This window comes from Equus przewalskii, chromosome 21 (assembly GCF_037783145.1).
Source record: "Equus przewalskii isolate Varuska chromosome 21, EquPr2, whole genome shotgun sequence".
In the NCBI taxonomy this organism is placed as follows: domain Eukaryota; kingdom Metazoa; phylum Chordata; class Mammalia; order Perissodactyla; family Equidae; genus Equus; species Equus przewalskii.
The window spans coordinates 35,117,830-35,137,314 of NC_091851.1; the positions used below are offsets into that span (position 1 = coordinate 35,117,830).

Below are 19,485 nucleotides of genomic sequence, written 5' to 3' on the forward strand. Positions count from 1 at the left end.
ACCCTTGTCCAGGAGTGAGAGGAGGCCCAATTCCAATTAGCCTGGGAGCTGATTCCGGAGCGTCGCCCCTTTAATACAGCTGGAGAAGCTGCAGAGATAAATGGGAAATTAGAATTCTGCTGGGGTCCCAGGGACCCGCCCGGCGGCCAGCCCTGAGCCCGGGCTGCGGCAGTTCTCCTGGGGGCTGAAGATGCTGTCCGAGCCGTAATGGAGGGGCTGCCCTGAGAGGCACCGGTGAGGGCCCCGGGCCACAGACACTACCTGCCTCCCCACCGACCACCCACCTTCCACACGGCCATGATCCCGTTCCCCCCTCTCCTCCCCCTTCCCCAGCCCCCTCCCCTCCCTGGACCTGAGAACCAGTGTCTGGGGTGGGGGGGGGGAGGGGTACACCTGGGAGGGCATCAGGCCAGGGTCTGACTCTCAGCCCCCACTCCCCCCCACCGCCCCCGTGTACTCTTTCCCCTTCCCCCACCCCCTTGGCCCTAACCAACCCAGGACCCTTCCCTCCTTGCCGTGGTGTGGACCCCAAGAGGAGCCAGGCCTGAGCCAGGATTGACTCTGGGGCTGAGGCCTCCTTTGGGCTGGAAGCTTGGCCACTTGTGGGGTTGGGACTAGGCCTGGTGGGACCCCTCTAGTCACCCTCAAGAAAGAAAGGTCTGCAACAGGGGCTGCTTCCGAGGGTCCCAGTGTGGGTGCACCAATGGGGCATCCGCAGCCCCCTCCTCTAGAGGGGTGTGTGCTGTCCCAGGAAGTCCCAGTTCACCAGCACTGTCTGGCTGTGGTCTTCTACAGCTCAACCTCCATGCCGGCCTCAGTTTCCCCTTCTGCACAATGGAGAAGAGGTTGACATCCAGTGGAGACCTAAGATCGGGGCCTGGGCACCAAATGCCCGGACCCTGGGAAGAACGCCGGCCTCCCTACCATCAAGCCAGCCCCGCCCCTGCCGTCCCCCTCCCTCCCTCGGGGGACACATTTGCTGCTGGGAAAGTTAATCCATTACAGTTTAAAGGCTCCATTCCTTGCTGGCAGTAAATTACCTGCTTTGCATTTTGCAGCAACAACTTAACGGTATTAATTTATTGTGCTCTGTCTTTAACAAACATCATTATCATATTGCCAGCCAGGATTATGCAAATGGGAGGGACAATGGAGAAGGAGGCCGATTCTCGTCCCCAAAGTCACCTTGATTTATTAACTTTGGGGCCCTGCAATTGGCCGGGTCTGGCAGCCAGGAGGACTTGGAGAGCCTGGGGAGACAGCCTATAGGCCACTGGGGGCTCCCAGGGGAGGTCCTTCCAGGAGGGAAGGACTGGCTGGGCTCAGAGGAATTTCCTTGCCATGTAACTTTGGACAAGTCCGTTCCCTCTCTGGGCCTCGATTTCCCCACCTGTAAAATGGGGATTGGATTAAGAGGTGATAATTTGTGAACTTGAGATTCAACAACACATTCTGAGTGATCCAAAAGAAGCAGAGTGTGTGTGTGTGTATCTGTGTGTTTGTGTGTGTGTGCGCGCATGCGCACGTGTGTGTTTGGGGAGGGTGGGCTTATTGGGGAAAGGTTTGGGGCCACATGATCCTGGGCTGGGGTCCTCCCCTTGCTCGACTCCCTGGCTCCTGGGACCGCCCACCCCCAGAGGGTCTGCACTAGACTAGTGACAGGTGGACATGTGGAAGGGAGGTGGGCGAGCAGAGAGGGGTGAGGGAAGGGGCTGCGTGGTTAGAGGCCTGGAGCCAGGTAACGCCGGAGTCTCAGACTTTCAGGCTGTAGATGGAGACGCTGGCTGGGAACGGGGAGCCAGGACCAGCTCAGGCTGTGAGGCAGCAGCATTCGGCTTCTGATCTTCCATCAGGCCTGGGGGCTGGGCTGGGCTGGGCTGCACCATGAGGGCTGTCGAAGGTTATATCGTGGGTCCCAGCCCCCTGCCAAGACTCCCACAGCTCCGTCTGAGTTTCCTGGGCCCTGAGCCCCCATGGGATACTCCAGGGCAGCGTGACTGGGGACCTGGGGCAGGCGGGGCTGGGCCCTCCCTCTGCTTACCTGAGCCCCTGCCCTGCCCACCTCCTGCCTGGATGTGGAGTGCTGCCTCATTACACAGCTGGCTGCCCCCGGCCGCCCGAGGCCCATTCCCCACCACCTGCAGCCTAGCTCTGCCAGGAACTCACTAGGGCTGCTTCCAAGCACCCGTGGGCTCCAGCCCAGGGTTCTGCCCCAGTCATCAGAGCCCTGCCCCGGGCGGGGTGCAGAGGCGCCAAGGTCGGGGCTGGAGAGGGGCCAGCAGGCAGGAGAAGGCACCAACCTGGCCAGCAGGGTGCAGGAGCAGGTGGGGGAATGAGCTGGGAGGAGGACGTGCTCCTCTCTGCTGAAGGCCCACGTCCCCCCTGTGTCTCCCACCCCTGCTTGTTTTCCACCTCTGCCTCCTGGTCCTCTAGGAGCGTGGGGTCTCTGCCCGCCCCACTTTCCTCTTTGCCTTGCTTCTCTCTGCATCTCTGTCTCTTGGTGTCTCCCAACAGGGCTTTCAGACATGGGGGCTGAGGCTGGGGAGGGAAGCAGGAGCAGAGGGAAGGGTAGTGGAGGGGAGGCAAGAGAGGGGAGGCAAGTCAATTTCCAGAGTTGGTCCCGGCAATTCAGGTCGTGTGGTGATAAGAAAGTCATTTCTGTGATGGACTCTAATCCACGTCCTCCTGCCTATGCATCCCGACGCTCCCTCCTCCCTCTGCCCAGGGCCAGAGGCCAGCGGGACCCCTGTTCACCATCACAGAAGGGGCCCGCCCGTATCCACTCCAAATGAACCATGCTGAGGAACGTCCACACAGCTGGGGCCAAGGCCTGCGGAGCCTTTTTTGGGCAAAAGGCCAGCAAACTCTTGAGGAACTGATTCTCAGTCACCGATAATGAAAATCCTTGAGATGGCTCCATGATTCTCCTGGCCATGCACAGTCGTGATGTAATTTGAGCCACACAGCAGCCCTTAAGGTGAGTAGGGGTCACTCCCATTTTGCAGATGGGGAAAGTGAGGCTCAAAGAGGTTTGGTGTTTTGCCTAAAGTTACACAGCGGGCATGTGAGGAGAGAAGTGCAAGTTGAAGTGTGCAGGGCATGAGCTGGCCAACTGAGCTGCTGGGGTAGGGGCGGACGCTGAGAAGGAGGAAGGAGAGGGAGAGGAGATGGGCAGGGAGTGGTGGGAGATGTGGGAGCCTTCCCCTCCAGGCAAGGACAGGAGGAGCCCCTCCCTCACACTGAGCCCCCATCCAACCCCGCTGGACCCACCTGGACCGGCCAGGTAGATGCGGGAGGCAGGCAGGGGCTTGCCATCCTCAGCCAGCAGGTGCCAATCTCAGCCCTTAAAGGGGAGCAGCCCGGTGGGACCCAGCCAGGCATGAAGCCCCAGGTGGCTCAGGGCCATCTGAGTGGCCTCAGGAGCATTTTGCTTCTGGCTGGGCAGGTCACCTGTAGGATGGAGACTAGGAGAGATGGGAACAAGAAGAAAGGCAGTTCTGGAGACTCACGTGAGCTCAGGGAGGCAGCTGCAGCTGTCAGCAGGAGCCCAGGCAGGGTCCCCTGCACACCCCACCCCCTTATGAGACACCCTCACCCAAGTCCTGACATCAAAGGCATCTCTCACCTCTCCGGGGGTCTGATTGAGAACTCGGGCTTCTTGAAAACCTTCTTCCTGCCAGCTTCCTTCACAGGCCCTGGAAGCTTCCTGGGGGTGAGGGGCAGGGCCTCCGGCTGGATGGGGGCTGGGGCTGAGTTGGGTCCTTCTTCCCACGGCTCCCCTTCTCTGGCCAGGAGAGAGGCAGGGAGGCCCGGGGCCGGGGCAGACCTTCTTGCTTGACTCCCAGCAGGCGTGGGAGCAGACGCTGAGGGAGTGCCGCTGGGCCGGACCCTTCCTCCCCCTCGCTCCCTACTACTGGCCCTGGAGATGTAAAGGGCAGAGAAGCAGCAGGGTGTATGTCCCATTTGTTCCTCCCAGGAGGTTGGGTGGAGGAGAACTGGCAAAGGATACAAAGCCAGGAAGCATCCTTAATCTCGTTTGTCTCCCTCTGCCCAGCCTCCCCTCTGCCCCCCTGCTGACTCCAGAAGGCCTGTTGGGAGGGAGGCTGCAGGCCTATAAGGTTGGGCAGGATCCTTCCTCCTCTTTCCACCTGCCCCTGGCCCCAAGTTCGAGGGGGAGTGAGGTGGTAGGGGCCGGGCCGGGCCCGCCCAGCCGTGGGCTCTCCAGAGCAGCTGGCGACTGTGCAGGGCCGTGGGTGGTGGCGAGTGGGGACTTGCTTTAGCAGGCAAGCTAATCTCATTTGGTTGCTGCAGCCGCACAACCAGGGCTGCATGCTAAGTGGCCCGAGGCAGCAGCAGGACTCAGGACAGACCTGGGAGAGGGGACTGGCCCCGTGTGCACCCAGAAGAATCCAGAGGCCGGCCCTGACTTGGATGAGGAGTCACATTGGGCAGCGGCCAGGGAGAGGGGCTGTGAAAAGGATGTGAAAAGGATGGTGGGGTTCCTCCCTGGGGGGACCCGCCGGAGACAGGGGCACCAGGGGCACCGAGCTCCCCTCTCAATCCTCTGTCCTCCCGCCATCTAGCCCTCTTGCTTTGGGGTACCAGGGGTAGGGTTCAGGGAGATCCATGAGTACACGCCCCTGGGCAGAAGTCTTCTGGAGAGGGAGCTGAGCTGCAGGAACTATGATTGGAGAGAGGGACCTGCTGTGGGGGACAGAGGAGCTGATGGGGGACGCACGAGGGAAGTGCTAGAAGAGAGGAGGAAGAGAGGGGAGACTGCGGGCTTGGGGCCCTGCTTGGTCACCCCTCTGCTCTGCGCCTCCAGGGGCTTGCTTAGAGGGAGGCCCAGCGAGATCCGGAAAGGGCCCCAGCCACTAAAAGATGACTGAGCCTAGCACTCCTGTGAAATGGTCTGAAAGCATCTTCAGCTCAGAGGGGCCGGGGTGGAAGTGCCAGGGAGGCTGGCCTGGGGTTGGCGGAGGAGCCAGGCTTGGAGCCAACACTCCGCCAAGGGCCCGTGACTGCATCGCACACTCCCTACCCCAGCTGCCACCCTCAGGGCTGCCAACACCCTCAGCAGCCCGGGAGAATTGTGGAGTCATACAGGTAGCCCTGGACTTTGGGCAAAGATCTGTGGCTCCTACTTGGGGGGGGCCACCAGCATCATGGTGAGAGATGGAGACCTGTTAATGAACACAAACCCTGACTCACAGACTGGGAGTTTTGGGACATTCAAGGCACGCTCTGTGACTCAGTTTCCTCATATGCACCTGAGGGGCTGCTGAGGAAATGAGAGTGTAAAGGAAGCCCTGTTATCATTTTTCAGCATCACATCCAGCACAGTGCTGGGTACCCAGAAGGCACCCCCAAATACTCAAAGCACCACAGTGCTCCATCATTGGAGTCTGATGGGGCTTTAGAAAGCACCTCACTTGCTGTGTGGCTGTGGGCAAATATCTTTACCTCTCTGAACCTCAGGTTCTCCATCTGTCAAGGGGGAACAAGAATACTTACCTTACAGGACTGTTGTGAGGAGCTAAATAAGAATATGAATGTAAACACGAATAAGACAGTAAATATAAATACAGACAGCGTCCATATGCGACAGATTCTCAACAAAGATCTGTTCCCCTCTGTAGAAGCGCCCTGTCCGACACTAACTCTCAGGGGATACCCTGAGGTCCAGGTGGGGTAAAGGGCTCACCCTGGGGTAAAGGGCCCAGGGCTGGAACAAGGGTCTCCTGACGCCTGCCAGGGGAAGAGGAAAGATGAACTTTCCAGCCCTCTGTTTCGCCCCCTGAGAAAGGCTGGCTTGATCTCTGGTTTCCAGCTCGGCTCTGGCTCTCAGGGGCTGCTGCAGGGGTCAACGGCAAGCCCGTGGGTGCCCTAGGACCGTCTTTTCTAATTCACCCAAACCACTTCTCTTTCACTCACTAAGGGTTCACAGAGAACCCAAATGTGCAAAGCCCCGGACGTATTTAGTTCCAGGGTCCTGGCAGCTCAGATCATCTGGAACAGGGACCCCCTCACCACCCCACTGCCCATGTGGGCCCTCTCACCCCTGCCTGGCAGGGGTGCAAGTGGACAGGAGAAGTGAACCCACCCCATCCCCAGCCAGCTGGAGCCCGGACCTTGGATGCTGGCTCCGCTGGCAGTTAAAGTCCCCCTGGTTGTCTAATTTAATCACAGCTGTGTGCACGGTGACTCTATAAATAATTTTTAGTGCGACATAACCATTATTTCACTAATTGCTTCACGCGCACCCCTGGCCTGTGAGATAAATTAAAGTTTGCTGAGTCAGCACCTTCAGCCAATGCTGCTTTGGGGCTTGGGAAGTAGAGCCCATCCAACTGGGCTCTTCCCATGCCAGCCTCACCCCGGCCCCCTGAGGGGAAGGTGCTGCTCACATGAAAGGGATGAAGGTGGAAGGAGTGAGGAGCAATGAGGAGAAAGGGTATATAAGGGTTGCCATGTACAGTTGTACAGGTTGTATCCTGCACAACGGTACTTGGCCAAGGGAGCAAGTGGGGCTGAAATCCAGGCCATGCAATGCTTTATCAATCCATGTGCCCTGAAATGGGATTTCGTTGACCCAGGAGAAGGAAAAGCCTTTTTGTCTTTTTGTAATCTGCAGAAAGGCACCATATGGACTAGTAGACCTGAACACCCACCCAGCAGGTTGGGTGAGGGCTGCCCCGTCAGAGGGGAAGCAAGGCCAGATACGCCTTAAGGCCGCCCATCACGTTATCACTAGCGTGGAGACCTGGGTTCTAGAGCTGGTGCTGAGTGACCTGGGCAAGTCGCTTCCCCTCCTCTGGGTTACAATGTTTCCACGATTGGTTTACGAAGTGCTAATCCCATGTAAGGCTGAGCCTCGAACCCGAGTCCCTGGCTGTAGATGCGGAGCTCTTCCCACCACTCTAGCACATACTCAAGCTGGCAGAGGTGGCTTGGAACAAAGGAGTGCGTGGTCAAAAACGATTGGGAGACTTCAGGTGGAACAGGTGTCTTTCCTGCCGGACTTTCCAGAGAGCCTGCAGCACGTTCGTAAGCATGTGACTCTCCGAGAGGCCAGGGGATGGCGTGGCTTTTCCGGAACACGTCTGCCCATGGCATCCTGCAGTTTAGGACTCTTGTTCGCGCTGGGATCCTAGTACCTATCTCTGGGCTTATTAACGAGTGGGTCTCATCCCCAAGGACAGAGAACGCTTCTCTTCCTGGCCTGTGCACTGTCCAAAGGGGGCACCCAGAGCTGCGACTCTGGACTCAGGGTGCTCCCCGATCTGTCGTCCGTGAGCAGATGTGGATGTTCCCTGTGCTGGTGGGAAGGGGTCTCCGGGTCCAGAGTCCACCAGGCTCCAGGCACCTCGAGGGCAGAAGTCATGTCTGCCCAAGTACTGCCACATCCCTGGGGCCGGGCTCAGCGACTCTCTGTGGAGGGAATGAACACCCCAGTGGCTGATGTGAAAAGGGCCTCGAGCTGAGATACCCAGCTTCACGTCCCCCCTAAATCGCACTGCTGTGCCATCTTCGAGCACATGGCTCCGGGAGTCCATTGCCGCCTGAGCTCCTGTGGCCCCTCTGTCAAATGTGGATCAAACTCTCAGGCCTGCTTGTCCTGAAGTGCTGAGTGGGGTTCCAATGTAATGACAGCTCTGAAAGAGTGCTTTCTAAAGCGGGAGCTGCTCGGCACAGGGGGGACTATTCCCGTCATCTGTCTCCTCCTGGGTCCCCCACACAGGGCTGGGACTGTGATAATGTATGCACGTGCTCTGTTGACTGAGTGCTTTCCTCAGGTCAGGCCCCGTCCCTGGGGCCTTTCACACATCGTTCTTGTCCAGTAATCTTCACAGCATTATGAGAAGAAAGTACTATCCTTGTTTTATGAATGAGAAAGCTGAGATTCAGAGAGGTCATGTGGCTGACCCACGGTCACACAGCTGGATTTGAATCCAGATCTGTCTGACTCCAGGACTTGCTTTTTGTCTCCACTACTGACTTACTGGTTCCTATGGTACGGCCTTATCCTCCCCCTCCCTTTACGGGCAGGGGGATAAGGTGGATTACTATGGAATGCTGGCAATTGGTCCCACTGTGCAGTCATTTCCTATATGTTAATGGTGACAAGGAGGACTGTTTGTTGAGTGTTGACCATGCACCCAGCATCGAGCGGCTGCTTCCGATCTATTCTTTTCCCCGTGGAATCCTCACCCGCTCCCATTTGAGAGTGTGGAGACCGAGGCCTGGAGCGTTTACGTGACTTGATGAAGCAGATGCAGTTAAGGAGCAAGCGGCCCAAGTCGGTCTGATCCCAGACGTTTGCTCTTCCCGGGATTCTCAGGTGTCTGTAAAATGGCCAGCCCCAGGCTGGGAGGGGTGACCCGGCTCCTCCTTGGCTCCAGGGTCTGACACACCAGCTCCCTCCACAACAGCTGCCACTGAGACGGCCCTGAGGCGAGTCTGAACCTCTGGGCCTCTCCTTCCCCACCCACCCCCGTGCCCACCTCCTCAGCCCATGGGCCCTGTCCCTGTGGCCTGGCACGCCATCACTGCCTGGGAAACACTGAAGAATGATGACGGCGCTTTGGGCCCGGCTTCTCTAAGGTCGCCGTCTAACAACCAGGGAGGCCGGAAGGAGGAGACGGGGGGAGCAGGGAGGGCAGTGGCTGCTGACATTAACGATGGACGTGGAGTTGTTTACACCCGAGCCTCCCTCAAGGAGCCGCCCCGGAAGGCAGGCCAGGCCGGTCCACTCCCCTCCCCAGCATCCAACTGTCAGCCCGGCTGCCGTGGGGACAGTGACCTCCCCCGGGCTGCTCTCTCCCAGGGCGAGTCCATCACCACCAGTCACAGCCACACAACTGAGCACGGCCTTCAAGGCCCCTCACATCTGGCTCCAGCCTCTCTGCCTCTCCAGCTTCATCCCTTGCTGGTTCCTTGATTTAAAAAAATATTTATTGATCACTTATGTGCCTGGCAGTGTTCTAGGTACGGAAGATACAGAGCGAGCAGAACAGATAAAATCTCTGCCCTTCTGGGAGGACCAGACAGTAAACACGTTAACAAATAAATGTGTAATGTCAGAGAAAGGGACTTAAAATCAAAACCAAAGAAACCCAGACTCCCCCCAGGGATCTGTGGACAGAATTCAGGAGGTCAGTGAAGTTGCGGGGGGGGAAATCATGTTTTGATTTCACTAACCTCTAACTGAAATATAGCATTTCTCTTCAATTATAAATGTTGGCAACATACCATGGTGGTATTAGCAATGCCTGTGACTTTGTCCCCAGCAGATATCAGATATTTCCTATCACATTACAGTTGTTGCAGACATTTCGAAATATCATTCACGCCCATCACTGCTTCGGAACTGCGGCCGTTAACAGAGCCGCTGCTGGGTCGTGCTGTCTAAGGCATCATAAAGAGGCACACCGAGGACCCCAGCATGTGCTTGTTCTGTAAATATTCTGAAGACTGTATTTCAGTATAATTGGTTTCCTTTGTAATTCTATGTATTTTCTTCTACACATTTAAAATATTATTCTGGGAAGGAGTCTATAGGCTTCTCCAGAGGCCCAGGGGTCCATAGCCCCAAATGGGTTAAGTCCTGGAGTAGAGAATGATGGCGGGGAGGAGGGGGTTAGGCAGAGCGGCCCGGGGGGCCTCTCTGGGGAAGTAATATTTGAGCAGTGACCTGAAGGAGGCACAGGGGTCGCCATGTGATGGCTCTGTGTGAAATTCATTCCTGGTCTGGTTGAAGGAACAGCAGGTGTGAGGACCCTGGAGCGGGAGGGAGCCAGGAGGCCCGTGTGACTGGAGCAGAGTGACCGACAGCAGGAGAGGATGGAGAGGGCAGGGCCACATCACGTCAGGCCTGGCCGGCCTAGGGGTCTCATTCTGAGTGACACGGGAAACTACTGCAGGGTGTGCAGCAGGGAGAGAGGTGTTCCTACTTGCCAATTAGGGGGTCGCTGTGGACGCTGGGCTGAGAATGGAGCACTGAGCAGCAGGTCAGAGGGGGGGGCAGGGAGACCAGGAGCGAGGCCGCTGCAGTCATCAGGTGAGAGATGATGGAGGCCTGGCCCAGGGCGGGAGTGGGAGAAGCTGTCCCACTCTGGAGATGGTTTGAGGCTGCAGCCAACAGGACTTGGAGGGAATGCGGTGTGAGATGCCCTGCCCGCCTCTGTGCTTTGGTTGATGTTCATCCCTGGGACGCGCCTTCCTGCATGCCAATCCTCGGGCCCAGAACTCTCCTCTGACTCTCCACCCACGTGGCAGAGCCTGCTAGATGCCTCCTCTTTATCCAGTTTCCCCTCCTTCCTTACTAATAGATCCCCAATATTCTCCAGGGGAGTCATTTGCCCACCTTAGAAGCCACACGTCCCAGCCTCCTTTGCAGCTACAGGTTGCCATGGAGATACAACTAGAAGTCACTGGGTGGGGCTTCCAGGAAAGGGCTTTTTATAGGAGGCGAATTCATCCTTTTGCCCCTCTTATTCTTCTTTCTTCCTTGCTGGACCATGGACATGATGGCTGGAGTCCCTTCCTCCAACAGCTTTTTTGAGACCATGAGGGAAAGGGCATCACAGTGACCTCATTCCTGATACCCTGGAGGGCTGACCCTCCACTGGAACTTCTCATCATGAGGAAAAGAAACCTTTACAGATTCAAGCCATTGTAGCTGGGTCTCTGTTATCAGCAGTAGGACAAAACTCCCCTCTGATATAACCACAATGCAACTGCCTGTTGGGTGTTCCCATCTGAATAACACAGGCCCCTCAGACTCAACATGTCTCATGCTGGGTCTGTCATTTTTCTCTCAAGAAACATCCTGTTGGGAAACTCAGCTATCTGGGAGGAAAGAGAACTAAATACAAGACCTGCACCTATTCACCCATCCACTACCCATCCATCCATCCATCTGCCTACTCAACCATCCATCCATCCAGTCATGCGTTCATCCACCTACCCATCTGTTTCTGTGTCCATCTATCCAACAGACTTTTATCAAGCATCTACTATGTACTGGGTCCTGAGCTAGATACAGGAGCTAAAGATGTGAATAATATACTTTATTTGATGCCCGTTTGCTTCTATGAGTGGCATATCTCTGGAAAGATACATCGGAAGCTGGAAGCCATGACTGTCCCCGTGGAGGGAGACTTGGCATCAGGAGACGTGGTATTTATTCCTTTTTAAACTTTGAATTTTGCATCATGTGTATGTATCCACTATCTGAACATTTTTTAATTAAAAATATACTTACATCTCATCTGGATTTTCAGAATGTGCCTTACTCCTGAAAGGATTTGAGGCAGCTTACAAGAATACATGGAGATGAATAGCAGTGGCCCTGCTGTTAGGGAGTTAACAGTCTCAGGGGGAAGAGAGCTGAGTAAACAATTCCAACACAGGGTCACCCGAGGGGCAGAGGGGCATGGGATGCCACTTGCATGGTCTCAAATTATCCTGGCAGCTGCACTCAGCCATGGCCCCAGAGCAATGACTTGTCCCTGTCACCTTCGTCTTGCCCTTGGCTGGGCTTGAAAACCAAGATGCCCAAGTTCTCAGGAACTTAGATGGTTGAGCCCCATCCCTCAAGTTCAGGCACTTCTGTGAGCTGACCCGTAAGTCACTGAGCCACACTTGTGTCCATATCCCAGGTCACACAGAGCTGGAAAAGCAGCCCGTGGTGGGGGAGCACAGATCCTCCTTATGTTGGCTGTGTGCTCATTCCGCATGAGCGCTGCTGGTCCTGGCGCAATGTATAGAGCACAGGAGGGGACTCACCTCCCTGCCCTGATGTCCAGCAAGGCCATGACCCCGCCCGTCCACAGCCTCTGGCTGGGAAGTGGGACTGGGGCTGAGGGAGGGCAGGAGCCAGGATCGCACAGCCAGGCCAGGCCGGCAGAGAGGACCAGGTGGGCTGCTTGGAGAATGCAGTCTTTTCAGAGCAGCCCTTTGAAATCGAGCAAGAATAACTTTAAACAATAAGAAGCTTTTCTCTCCGCCTCGGCTGTTGCCCAGGCAACGCCAGAGCGCTCAACAACTGTTTAGTTTTTTAAGAAACCAAATCTCCCTCCCTTTGGTCAGCGACCGCCAGGAAGATGAAGAGGCGGCGTAGGCGCCCCTCGCATCCCATTGTGTGGGAACCCGGGTCAGCCACCTGCAGCAGTGACATTTAAATCTGACGCTACATATTATATATGAACCCGGAGCTGCACTCCTCAGCGATTCGTGCTCCCTAAGGGGGAGGGCATCAAGCTCCTGCCCCGGACTCCTTGCCCCTGTGTCGCTCTGGCGGTTTAGGGGGTCACTGCAGAGAGGCTGACCTCTCACAAGCAAAGTGTTGGTGGCCGGCATGGGTGTCAGAGGCCATCTGTCCCCCACCCTCTGCAACACCTGACCCAGGAGAGCCCTCATCAGGCAGGGGTCATCGCATCCACCAGAGGCAGTGTTTAACCCCTAAATCCCTGCCTTTGAAGAGCCTGGACCAGGAACACAAGCAGCTTATATATTTACATATTTTCCTGCTTGCACGCCAGATTGCTGTGCATTATCTCTGCGGGGCTCTAACAACCCACTGAGGGAGGACTTTTCTCATCCCCAGGTTACATATAAAGAAACGCAGGCACAGAGAGTTCTGAAAGAAGGCAACTGGATACCAGGCACTTTCAAAAGGAAACCCTTACCACATGTGAGGAGGTCAGTGTTACTATGAGCCCATTTTGCCAGAAGTGGAAACTGAGGCTCCAGGGGTCAACATGACGGCTAGCGGGGGCGGCAGGATTTGGACTGGGGCTGGCCCAGCTGCAGGGCCTGTGTTCCTGTGTCTCAGCCTGGACTGCCTTGGTGAGGCTCTATGACTTGTGGACAGACGGGGAGAGCTTTCCTGGCTCCTGGGACTTGACCAGCATGCTCTTCTGGAGGGGAGATGGGCTCCCCGCTTTGCCTCCATGGAAGGAAAGCGATGAGCTTTGGCACCGTGAAGTTCTGGGTTATGTGTTCTCAGGCAAAGGAAGATATTTAAAACCTCACTTTGTGTATCTGTAAAATGGCAGCATGGTTGTGAAGAAGATAACAATTGCTGCCACTTAGAACTTACTGTGTGTTAAGCAGTGTTCTGAGTACTATTCGTATATTGCCTCGTTGAATCATCACAGTAACTCCAGACACGGGTGTTGTCATCTCCATTTTCAGATGAAGAAATGGAAACCCAGGGAGGTGGAGTCGCGGGCCCAAAGTCACAGGGCTGAAAAATGGGGCTAATGAACATGAACCAGAGGGACAGGTCCTGGCATACAGCAGGTTCAAAGTGGGGGTCGGCTCCCATCTCCCAGGAAGACAAAGTGAGGGGCTTCTGTCGCTTGGCAGACGAAACACAGGAGAAAGTTAAATTTAGAAGAGCCAAACCAGGTTAGAAGAAGTCCCTTATCCAGCTCAGCCAAGAGTCAGAAGGGGAGATTGCTTCAGGCACAGCCAGCACCTAGAAGGGGAGTCCGGACACTCGTGAAAAGAGAAAGGCTGAGTGGGGAGGGAGGCCCGTGGCTTCGTGGCAGGATCACCTTAGATCTGCTCCTCTCCGCCAGAGGCCCACACCTGAGGCAGGTGGCCCTGCCCTGAGGACTCCCTGGATGCTACGCTGAGTCCCCAGCAGCGACAAGGACCAGAGGTCGGTGACCAGCTGTCACGGTGCAGGGACATCTCCTAGTTGACACTTTGCCCCTCCCCTCAGGCCCTTTCTCTCTGAGGAACGTGGTGGATGCTCATCCTCCACTTCCTGCCTCCACCCTGAGAAGGTCCCTGTCCCCTCATCTCCCGCCACGTCTCCTTTAGCGCTAAACGGCAAGCCCAGAGGTGCGGCGATGGGAGGGGCCGGGGCAGTGAACTCCCAGTGGCTTCCTCCACAAGATCACTGCCTTAATTTACGAGGCCTGAGTGAGCCTCATTTCCCCAGCGCGCGTTGAGTAATTAACTATTAATAAAAGCATTACTGAGCTAACCACGGGGGCATGTTTAATTCATGGGGCAGCCCTGGAACAGGCCTGACGCTTCGGCTTGGCGGGGGATTCCTCCCGGAGCAAAACATTGCTGGCGGGATACCAGCCCTGCCAGACCTCAGCCCCCTGTGGTGGGCCATTCTTCACACCCCTAACCAGAGGGGCCTAATCTCAGGAGGGGAGCGAGACTGCTGGCATGCCAACCAGGGGGCCAGAAAGGGGAAGGGGAAAGAGCAGGGCGCTGGGAGGTGTGAGTCCAGGAGGGAGGGCCCCTCGCTTGGGAGCTAGTGAGTCACCTTGGGCAAGTCACCTAGCCTGTCCCAGCCTGTTTCTCATCTGGAAAGTGGGGCGACTAGGAATACCAGTCTCTCAGGAGTGAACCGCAGGAGTAAAGGAAGTCCAGGATAGGAAGGGATGCGGTAAGTGACCCAATGCTCTTCACTGGTGTGGAACTGTCTTTGGGACCTCCCCTCCCCCCACCTAGAGACCCAGGCAATTGTTGGGTGTTGGTGGGGGGAGGGGAGATCCCTGCTTGCTCAAGAACGACCTAGTGGAGCAGTTCCTATGGGACAGCTCCTGGGACCTGTGGGCTTTCCGAAGGAGGGAGCCCCTATCCTGCTCCTCTTACCCACGTGTACCTCTGGCCAGCCAGGTGAACTAACTTCCACACTGTCCAAGCACACCCTCCTCGGGCTCACTCACATCTCTGTGCCTCTGCATCGGCTCTTCCCCCTGCCTGGGATGCCTTTCTCCTTTTATCCGCTTGGCAACTCCTATTCAGTCTTCAAGACTCAGTTTAAAAGGGTCAGCTCCTCCTGGAAATTTTTGCTGTCCTCCTGCCCCAGGCAGAATTGGTTGCTCCCTTTCCTGTCTCTCCCAATAGTCTTCTGTTATATGGCATCGATCCATCCACCTATCCATCCATCCATCCGCCTATCCATCTACCCATCCATCATCCACCCATCAGCCATCCATCCATCCATTCATATTTATTGAGCACCTATAGTGTCTATCCCTGATCATGTTGTTTTGAAGTTTTAGACAAGTCTGGCTTTCCCTAGATGAGTGGTTCTTAATCTTTTGGGGGTCAAGGACACCCTCCTCCAGAAAAATGCTCATTTGCACATACATGCCAGACATTGCTTCCTCTTCAGGGATCCATGGTCGTCCCCGAAGCCAGGCTGTGGACCCTGGGTGTCGTGGACATTGTGATGGGCTGCTCAGATCCCCCTCTGGACTGAGCGTGACTTATTGGCTTTTCCCCCAGCCGCTGGGAGCGTGGCTGGGAGACAGCCCTGAGCGTCAGCCCTCTCTGGAGATTGTCTCGATTGTGAGGACAGTCACCAAAGGCACGCCTCACTCCAGGGCAGGCCCACTTCCAATGACAGTGCAGTGTGCAACTGCGAAGGCTGGAACCTGTCACCTGATTTGGGACAATTCCGAAGGGTCCTCTCAGCTCCAGGGCTCCCCGTGGGCTTGACTGAGGACTTTGTCCGGATTGCCTCGCAGCTCAACTTCTCCCTCTGCTGAAACTGCATCCTTCTGCTCCCTTCCACAGGTTGTCCCCAAGAGCACTTTCTAACCAACATCCTACACGCCAAGTTCCATCTCTGAGTCTGCTTCCCAGGGCCCTCGCTGGATTACAAAGCCCTGCGGAGCTTCTTGAGGACGGCAACAGCGTCTTAACGACTTCTGCATCTCCAGCAGCTCTCACTGGGCAGGGTGCATTGTGGATGCTCCAGAAACATCTACTGAATGCATTTTAATGCATTTTCTCTTGGTTCTCTGTTCTGTCCCTCTGTCGTCCCAGCAGGAGAGTTCTCATCAGACATCCAGGAGAAAGGGACGGCCCCACCAGCAGGATGCCAGTGGGACCAGGGCTGTGGGCCTGTTTCTGGGAAATGTACCATTTGCCAATGAAACCGTAACCAACCATGGGAACAGAATTCAAGCTAACTGGTTACTACAAAGTGGGGGCAAAGGGGCCTGGCTGATGCCAGGGCTGTGTGGTTAGGGTGAAAGCTCAAGGGGATGGCTGGGAGGCTGGAGGCTGGCAGGAATGGGTGACGGCGGTGGTGGTGAATTGTGGGGTGAATCATTTGGATGTCAGACTGCCCCAGAACCCGGAAAATCTCCACTTCAGTTTTTCTTTTTTTTTTTTTGGAAGATTAGCCCTGAGCTAACGTCTGTTGCCAATCCTCCTTTTTTTGCTGAGGAAGACTGGCTCTGAGCTAACATCCATGCCCATCTTCCTCTACTTTATATGTGGGATGCCTGTTACAGCATGGCCTGCCAAGCTGTAGATAAGTCCACACCTGGGGTCCGAACTAGCAAACCCCAGGTTGCTGAAGTAGAACGTGCAAACTTAACCGCTGGGCCACCGAGTTGGCCCCTTAACTTCAGTTTCTACAGTTGGAAATTCCTTCACAGAATAAGTATCTATGGAGTGCCTTCTCCATGCCAGACACTGTCGCAAAGATGGCGCCCTTCAAAGGCCAGGACTCCAATGCCTGCTCCTCTTCTCACTCTGTCACCCAGGCAAGCACATTACATCCTCTTTGCTGACATCTGCTGAGTGGTAATCAGTGAGCACCCAGCACTGTGCTAACTCTTTACACACAATGTGTCATTTCATCTTCATAACAGCTTCATCAGGAGATATGTGTTGTTAGTTCTTCTTTATTGACAAGGACATTGGCTCTCTCATGAGGGGATCAGAAACAAGCCCAAGATCACACAGCTAATCATAGGGCCGAGAGGAGATGTGAATCCAATCTGCTGGAGATCCAAGCCTGTGTCCTTAGGAACTATGGTGCTTAACTTCTACGAGCTTAGTGCCCACAGTATGAAACAGGTACAATCAATTCCTAGCTCTCTAGGTTGTCAGAGATTAAATAGCCTATGTGAGAGGCCTAGAGGGTACCCAGTGAATGTCCATTCTGTTCTGCTCCCCATTTCCCTTGTCCCCTGCCTCAGCACTTCCCTGGGCTGGGAGGAAGTGTGGCTGCATTTGCCATCCCTCCAAGGATGAACATCTCCATTCCAAGTTCAGCACGGTGTCTGGCACGCAGCCAGCACTCACCGAACACTGTCGACCGAAACAGATGATCTGGGGGTCCCCACCCTCAGTTCTCTGGACTGCAAACTGGGGACGCAACTCAGTCCATCAGCAGTCCATGATGCAGAAAGCTGTAGCAAGCACCACGAAGACAATTCTCTTGGTGCCACGTAACTGTACTCTCAAGCCACTGGGACTTTCAGGTTTTTCTCAGCAGAATGGGGCAGAAACAGATGGAGGCGATCCCCTGAGCCCTCAGGGCTGAGAAGGGTACCAGAACGAAGATGAAGGTATGCCAGGTCCCACCTGATGTCTCAGGTCTCTCCCACAGGCAAACTCCAGCTCGTTCTCATCCTTACCACAACCCCAACTGCGGACACTCTTGTATATTGGGGGCATTAACTCTCCTTCCACCGTAGGCTCCTGGGAGAGGCCGTGGGCAGGTAAGCACTTAAAACTCGAACCTGCAGGTCAGCCCTCCCTCCCGCCTTCCTCCTCTGCAGAAGCCCAGGAGCTGGAGGCTACAGAGGGACAGACACCACAGCCTTGCAGAGACAAGTCACATCTTCAGCTTCCCTCAACCTGTGCAAGCACCGAGTTGCCATGGCAACGGTGCAGCCCTGAGATGCAGTGGCTGCAGACAGCATGGGTGCTTCTAGGGCTCAAAGCCAAGGGGGGACACTGTCTGGCCTGGGAGGCTAGGTGATTGGGCGGGCCAGGTGGGGGAGGAGGAGAGGAGCCCTCCTCTAGGCTTGGCTGGTAATTGCTGCTAAGTGAGGGGCTGTCATTGAACCCAATGTGCGGGCGGCGAGGGCCCCCGCTCCGCACCCTGTAATTACCGCACCAGACAGCAGCGCTTGCTCCCTGTGTGGGGAGAGGGGGACAGCGGGGGGCGTAGACAGGAAGCTCTCAGCCACCTGAGCCAGCAGGGCTCTGGCAGGCTCTCCCTGCTGCCCAAGCATCCTGCATCCCAAGCAGCCTCTCCGGCAGAGGCGGGAGGCCCCCCGCCCCTCCTTTCTGCTGGCTCTCCCCACGTCATCCGGTGTGGAGCACAGCTTCCTTTAATCCCAGCCTCTGAGTTTGTGGAATCCAAGGAGGGGCAGAGGTGCAGGAACCAGAGAAGCAGCACCTCAGGGAGGCCCTGTGTCACCCTCCATTTGTGCAAGAAGTCCTCGCTGTGAAGCTGAACTGGGGGCAGATCTCGGTTCTAATTCCTCCGAGCCCGGAGGCTCTGAGGACCGCAGGCTAGTCACTGTCCCCTCCTGGGCCTCAGTCCCCCGGGCTGTAAGACTGGGAGTGGGACTCAATAATTCTTAAGGATTCTTCTACAGCGAAGATTGGCAAACTACAGCCAGCAAGCCGAATCCTATTTTTGTAAATAGGGTTTCACTGGAACACGGCCCCGCCCCTTTGTTTCCATATCTCTGTCTGTGGCTGCTTTTCTGCTACAATGGCAGACTTGACTAGCTGCGACAGAGACTACGTGGCCCCCAAACAGAAAATATTTACTATCTGGCAGAAAAAGTTTGCCCGCCCGTTTCTAAAGCATTAACATTTTCCTGGACTTAAGAGTGAGCTTTCGTGGCCCCAATCTGATTAGAACAATTCATAACAAGCCCCGTCCTGGTCCCTACCCACAGACACCCACTGTGCTCTTCCAAGGACCCCTGCCTGCACGTGGACAGCGGTGGCAGGTGGGCAGTTCGAGAGCCGCAGCACGGTGCAATGGCGCCACCTGCTGTGAGAGCCTAAAAGCACTTCTGTCTGGAAGGACTCGGCCCCACAGCCCAGCAGCTCTCCCAACGCAGGGGAGGCAGCTCTCAGCAGCAGGCCTGGCCTCAGAAGCTTCGCCCCTCACAGCCGGGATCCCGGCCCCTCCCTCCCCCATTTCATAAAGAAGGCTGCAGTCTAGAGGGGCGGCATGACTTGTCCAAGGCAGGTGAGTGCAAGGCCCTGGTCCCAGAGGCCAATAAACCCTTCTATACATGTTCTGTGGACACACACGCGGACACACAGACCTGGCCATGCACCCTAGCTCGGCGCTCATTTAGGGTCTGGGTTCCATGCCTGCTGAAAGGATTTTCAAAATAAACATTTACATAACATTCAAGCTGTTACCAATATTGACTCAATCTTCAGAACAACTCTAAGTAATTATTATCCCCGTTTTACAGATGAAAGGACTGTGATATAGAGAGGTTAAGTAATTTGCTCAAGGTCACACAGCTGGTGACAGGATTCAAATCCAGGCTGTGAAAGTATTAAAGTCCCCAGAATACTCAGTACATATTTTTTTCCTGCCTGCAGGTGTGGTGAGGCCCTAAGGAAGGGCACCAGGACTCAAAGAGGAGCACAAGGCATGTGGGAGGTCTAGGGTATGACCAGTGATCTGAAGCAGGCCCCAGGCACAGAAGGAAGGGGAGAGGC

General features: G+C 55.8%; 2 long non-coding RNA genes across 2 annotated transcripts; one reads left to right on the forward strand and one right to left on the reverse strand.

The window, feature by feature from the left end:
* Window positions 1-1,050: 1,050 nt before the first annotated feature.
* Window positions 1,051-4,241, reverse strand: LOC103551917 (uncharacterized). The gene is made up of 3 exons (XR_545115.2): window positions 3,626-4,241; window positions 3,271-3,464; window positions 1,051-1,891 (listed from the first exon to the last, which is right to left on the reverse strand). It is a non-coding gene; the product is annotated as an uncharacterized lncRNA (long non-coding RNA).
* A 10,272-nt stretch (window positions 4,242-14,513) lies between these two features.
* LOC139078248 (uncharacterized) lies at window positions 14,514-15,946 on the forward strand. Its single transcript, XR_011531125.1, has 2 exons — window positions 14,514-14,652; window positions 15,559-15,946. It is a non-coding gene; the product is annotated as an uncharacterized lncRNA (long non-coding RNA).
* Window positions 15,947-19,485: the final 3,539 nt, after the last annotated feature.